Here is a 6,036-nt window from a genome sequence, read left to right as displayed (position 1 = left end):
ATGTTTGAAGTGGAGAAATCCTTATTTTTTGACAATACCAGAATGTACTGTTTTTTACTACATATATTTACGATATCTTGATCCTTTGGTCAGGATCACAAGAAGAGTTCATTCGTAACATGACAGTGGTCAATCAGATGCACGAGTACGTTAAATTCACCTATGAATGTAACCATCCAGCAGTACACTACCTAGATGTGCATGGAAAGGCACAGAGTTTCAATACCCTTTTATATGCCAGGAGTCATCACCCAACTGCCCTTAAGAAGGGACTTCCCTTCTCCCAGTTCTTACGCATCAGAAGAATTACCACAAACGATGAAGTAGCTGCGCTAGAAATTGATAATATGAAGAAATTTACAAATGAGGTTATTTACTAAAAGAATTGGAGCGAACAAAACTATGCTTTTCACAAACAAGCATAACACAGCCAGCAAATTCATAAATCAAACCACAAAGAGACTGTGGCTGATTATCAACACAGATATCAGTATTAAAGCTTTACACTAATCAACCATCATGATGTGCCACAAAAGAGGCAAAAACCTTAAAGACTGGTTAGTGCATAATGACATATAACAACCATCCTCTAATCCAGAAACACATTTCTGGGCCAGGAAGCTAGGTTGCCACAAATGTACTGGATGCACTACATGCAGTTACATGCAACCTAACAGGTACATTGTACATCTACACTCCGGAAAACAATTTCCTTTCAAACATATCTTCACATGCACCAGCAAATATGTAGTCTACATGAGAAGATGCCCTTGCAGCCTAGTATACATAGGCACAACTACACTGACCTTCAGGGAGAGGATGGCAAACCATCACACAGCCATCATACAAGCCCTATCTGGTAAAGAAATAGACCAACATGTTGCCTGTCACTTCAAAGAGAACCAACATTCCTTGGCTACCTTATCATACAAGATTATCTACCATGTACCAACTTCCAAGAGAGGTAGAGATCGAGAGAAGTGTCTACTACAACTGGAAACACAGTGGATTCATAAGTTGAATGCTGTCACTCCCTTTGGACTCAATGAGACTTTGTCCTTTGCATGTTATTTATGAAGATGTTCTCCAATTTTTTTGGCTGCCACATGGTGACACCATTTTTTTGTGTGTCTCACAGTGGGTGCTACTTATTACATTGTGTTTTTGCATCACCCTGGACTTGTCACTTGTTTTTTGTTGCATGAACAGCCTGTGACAAATTTCTCAGTTTATTCTTTACTTTCAATATTCTATATTGGACAAGACACTGTATGCATTTTTTACACAGCTCAAGCAAGAGGTTGCTGGGCTACATTCACCCCCACCAGTGCATCCATTCAGATATTATATTAATTACAGACATACCATACTGGCTATGCCCAATCTTGGCTGATCTTGGAAGCCAAGCAGTGTTGGGCCTGATTAGTACTATGAGGGGAGACCACCTAAGAAGATCAGGTTCTGTAATATAGATCAATACATCTATTTTGGAAATACTGGTTGGAGGGTTAAAAGAAGCGCAATGTATAGGTTGCCTTGTTCATATATTTATATTTTTGCTCAACATTTTTTCTTTATATTTTTTCTTACTTAGTTTGCTCCATGATGGAGCTATTTCCCTATAGATTATGCATAGACCTTACTTCGCCTTTAACTTTTTTGGAACTTTTTTTACTTTGTTCCCTTTTTTTGATTTTTGCTAGATTAGTTCTTTTTCTAGTGCGTACTAGATTCATCACATAGGAGTGTTTTGTATATATCTTTCTATTTTTTGATCAAGTGTTTATTTCAACAATGAGTACAACAGCCTCGTCATTATGTATATAGGTGTATACATAATTTTTGTGTGTATATGCATGTATATACACATATATTTTTTCTTTAATATATTTTTATATTGATTCCTTTAATATACATTTTACATGACAACTATTCCTAATATTTTTTCACATTCTTATAATTTGAGGATTTATTTGGATTCATTTTTTCCTTTACATGGCTATTTTGTATTGACACTGTTCATATATGCATTTTTCCTTCATTCATCCTCTTATTGACACTAGGGTGTGGAGTTTATTTGTTCTCCATTGAGATGGCGGTGGTTGGGGTATTTATGTTTATTGTGCATCACTTGATTGTTCACTTATGTTACACATCCCCTCACTGGATATCTCTGGTACCTAACACACATGTGCTTTTCACATTCACCTTAACACCTAGTGCTTTGCACACAGGGCCTGATTCAGAGCCGCTCATAAGCGGCCGCTCGTTCGCTTCGAGCGATGTTCACACATCTGCGCATGCGTATGGGTCGTAATGCGCATGCGCCAACCAGTCATTGCGGTTGGAAATCGAGGGCTTGCAAAATAGTGAGTGCCTGCTAATTTGAGTGACAGGATGAGGCGTTTGTGGGTGGTAACAGGGGAAGGTGCTTGAAAACGGGGAGTGGTGATCTGAACGCAGGCATGCCAAATGGTCAAAACGGGCGTTTTAAGGGTGTGCATAACTAACAAAGCAGCGTCATCCACCACGTCACTTGGTTGTTTCTTAGCCTGAACTGTTCGCATGATTGCGGTAGGAAAATCCTACCACAAGCACTTCGAGCAGTTCAGACGCCTTTCGATGTACTCGATTAATCAAATAAATAGCGTAGATGATGTAGGATGCGAGTGGCCAGGGGGCGTCTTTACAAAATAGCGAGCGCATGTTTCGTTCACTCGCTCAGACATAGAGGCGTCAACAGACTGCAAAGAGCAAGCACTCAATTTAAATAGCTGGCCCCTTTTTCTGAATGAGTGAGCGCAAATAGCATCCGGCTCTGAATCAGGCCCACTCTACCCACCTAACACGGTGAGCCCTAGTCTTACAAAGTCACTGTGGCAAATTTTTTTTCTTTTACTTTCTTTACCTTACATGTAATTCAACCTCCCAGCCACTGGTGTGCTAGACCTGGCTGGCCTGAGTGATGCCTCTGTGCACCCGGCTCAGCATGTGACATGGTCACGTTGTTGACATCATTGTGCATGAGCTGTGACACACTGTGGATGCACGCAGATGGTCATACTCATGGCACCCAGCGACCAGCACACGGAGGCAGCACCTATCACTTTAGACATACTGCTATATAGGTATGTATACTTATTATCACATTTGTGTTCTTGATAAAAGTCTTCTAGACTGAAACGTCAAACAAGAGTGTAGTTCCAAATGGGCAGTCAAACCTTGAAGCTCCTGTACCCCAGTAGCCTGTTCCAGTTCCGAATTCATTTTTAGGTCTGTGCAAACTGTCATTGCTGCTGACACTTGAGACTCCTGGAGGGAGGCAGGCCTACTAGGCACAATAAACTGGGATGGTCTTAGGAATGACCTTTCCATGAAACTCAGTAGTACAGGACAAAAGTTAAATAGAATTTATTCACAAAAGAATTATAATCAACAAGGTCTCATATAAAGTCTCAAACAGCACAGAGATTCATATATGCAATAATAAGTATAGGAGAGAATCCCAAAATATATATGCAGTCTTTAACATATAAGAACTAACGTGGAACCCAGAGTCCAGTATGAGATTAATACCTCAGGATGGCATTGAGGACCTTGGCCAGGGTAGAACCCTGTAGTAATGGAAATCCGGAGCAGAGCGAGACCTGCAGAATAATATAGTTCTGGGACAGGGCCGAGACCTGCAGTGCAGTGAGAGATGAAGCAAACTTGAGCCTTGTGGTATAATGAAGACGGAGCAAGGTTACACCCTGTGAGGCGATGAGATTCTGGAACAGGGTTGAGCCCTGTATGGAGCAGGGTTGAGCCACTTGATGTGGAGAAGATTATAGCAGAGTTGAGCCCTGTGGTGTTGCTAGGGTTTGGAGCAGGGTTGAGCCCCATGATGCAGAGAAGATTGTAGCAGGGTTGAGCCCGTGATGCGGAGAAGACTGTAGCGGGGTTGAGCCCCGTGATGTGGAGAAGATTGTAGAAGGGTTGGGCCCTGTGGTGCAGAGAAGATTGTAGCAGGGTTGGGCCCTGTGGTGTGGCTAGGGTTCAGAGCGGGGTTGAGCCCCGTGATGTGGAGAAGATTGTAGCAGGGTTGAGCCGGTGATGCGGAGAAGACTGTAGTGGGGTTGAGCCCCATGATGCGGAGAAGATTGTAGCAGGGTTGAGCCCCGTGATGTGGAGAAGATTGTAGCAGGGTTGGGCCCTGTGGTGAGGAGAAGATTGTAGCTAGGGTTTGGAGTGGGATTGAGCCCCGTGATGCAGAGATGACACTGTAATGGTGCAGTTGACAGCTGTAACAAGGATGGATTCAATATCCACAGGAATGGAAAAACAACAGGCATAGTAAATAGTGCAGCAAAATGGTGAAACTGCAGTGATGGAGCAATGAGCAATACTTAGGCAATAGGAATGCTGGGCCCTGTAGTGCAGCGAGTGACTGACATCAGAAGTTCATCTGGAATACGACAAAGTCCACAGCAATCCATAGCCACAGCGGGGATCTGGCAGAAGTCCAAGAAAAAACCTGAAAGTAACGTTGCACATACACTGAAACACAGTTAGTAACAGGCTTTATACTAGAGGTCTGTGATCCATAGGAAATTTCAGAACATGTGACCCAAATGGAATCAGGTTTGAAATAATGAGCAATCTAGGAATCCCACAGCCTGATGACACCTGGGAAACAGATGATCACTTTAACACTCTATCCCCTGAATGAGAAGCATGTCAGCAAGCAGGATAGCTCCTCCATTGACCACAATGGAACCTTGGCAAAGGTAGTCTATCTTTATGTACTGAAATAGTCGCAGTCCTGACAATGACACAGTTGTCAGCGTGATCTTTATTGTACAAGACCCATGAGTGCTGCCATTCATCTTAACTGTGCATGTGCTGTTCCTTAGGGAATTTTGTGGAGGGCACCAGGGTAATTTGCTGATGCTTGAATGTGGAGTGCCGGCTAATACATGGTATTATATATATTATAAAAACCCTTTTTTTAAGTTTCTCTAGCTCTGCCTTAATGAGGAGGCTGAGTAAGATGGCTGCTATAAAGCTACAATCTAGCAGCTGCCGGCAGGCTTCTCTGAAATGGTCACTTCAGATGCAATGGTGTCAGGGAATCACGCTAGGCAACTGTTTAAACAGCCCTGTGATATTTAGGACAAGTGCTGTGGGCAAGGAAAGCAACTTTGCTTTTAATTCTACATTGGAAAACATAACAAATTTCCACCACTTCTTTCAGACACAGTCACTGCATTGCATCATGTCCCTGTGCTCCCGTGCTGTCAATTACTCAGTGTGACATCATAAAAACTATTATTGTGGCACATCATTTGGGCTGCATGGTGGACTAAAAAGATTACACACAGGTAAGGAGATGATATGTAGGGCACAGACTGGTTTTACAGAATTATGTTTTGGGGACAAGCTATACACATCCACTGCATTTTCATAAGGCCCCTATTGTAAAGTTACTTATCATGCACCTTACAATGCTCATGTATGGTGTTGCAAAGGTTGTCTACAGGGATGCACACCAGTCATGATACTTTTGGGAGAATTAATTACAGAAGGCATGCATTTCTATTTTTAATGTAAACAATTGATGATATTTAGAGATTATTCATCCAAATACTACATGCTTTATCATCAATATACACACAACTAGAACAATGAAAAGGAAAAGAAGGATAAACAAGCCACTGCAATATTGCACTTATCCTAATTATTAATAAATGGGGTTATGTCACAACATTCATTGAGGGCTACAGGGATTAACATGTTCCGATTATGTTTGCAAAAGGTTTCTCTTTTCACATTTTTTAGAATATCACCTTTTCTTTCATCCATAACTACATGCTCTATAGCCTTAAAGGTGACATTTTCTAATTTTGAGTTATGACGTTCTAAAAAATGTCTCGTGACGCTATGATTTTTTACTTTATTTAGAATATTTCACATACAGTATGCTCTATAATGTACAGCTTTAGTTCCCTTTTTGTCTTGCCAATATATTTCTTGCCACATTGGCATTCTATCATA

The 6,036-nt window shown here is 41.5% G+C and overlaps 1 pseudogene; it reads left to right on the top strand.

The window, feature by feature from the left end:
* The first annotated feature begins 1,351 nt into the window (after positions 1-1,351).
* Positions 1,352-1,470, top strand: LOC148537934 (5S ribosomal RNA; annotated as a pseudogene).
* Positions 1,471-6,036: the final 4,566 nt, after the last annotated feature.

This window comes from Taudactylus pleione, unplaced genomic scaffold, assembly GCF_031769625.1.
Source record: "Taudactylus pleione unplaced genomic scaffold, aTauple2 ptg000041l, whole genome shotgun sequence".
NCBI classification, from domain to species: domain Eukaryota; kingdom Metazoa; phylum Chordata; class Amphibia; order Anura; family Myobatrachidae; genus Taudactylus; species Taudactylus pleione.
This window is presented reverse-complemented; position numbering and strand designations above follow the sequence as displayed.